This window comes from Myotis brandtii, unplaced genomic scaffold (assembly GCF_000412655.1).
Source record: "Myotis brandtii unplaced genomic scaffold, ASM41265v1 scaffold423, whole genome shotgun sequence".
NCBI classification, from domain to species: domain Eukaryota; kingdom Metazoa; phylum Chordata; class Mammalia; order Chiroptera; family Vespertilionidae; genus Myotis; species Myotis brandtii.
Window position 1 is genome coordinate 597,057 of NW_005366214.1, and position 290 is coordinate 597,346.

Sequence of the window (290 nt, forward strand, 5' to 3'; positions counted from 1 at the left end):
GTCTGTGTGTGTGTGTGTGTGTGTGTGTGTGTGTGTTACCTGAAGTCTGGACTTTCTCCCTCCTGCGTGGTTTAATGTGGTTTCAATAGGAAGGACGGGGAGTTACTATCTGCACTATCTCAAGGCCCCTCAGGCCAATTAACCGATTAACTGGGATTCGGACCACGGTGCACTGATGCCCGGGACAACCGCGAACGCGTGGAGGAGTCAGACACACGCCGGGAGGAGCGGCTCGGACCCGACCGCCCCTCGGAGGCCGGCACAGAGCCCGGGGACCCCTCTCCTCCCGG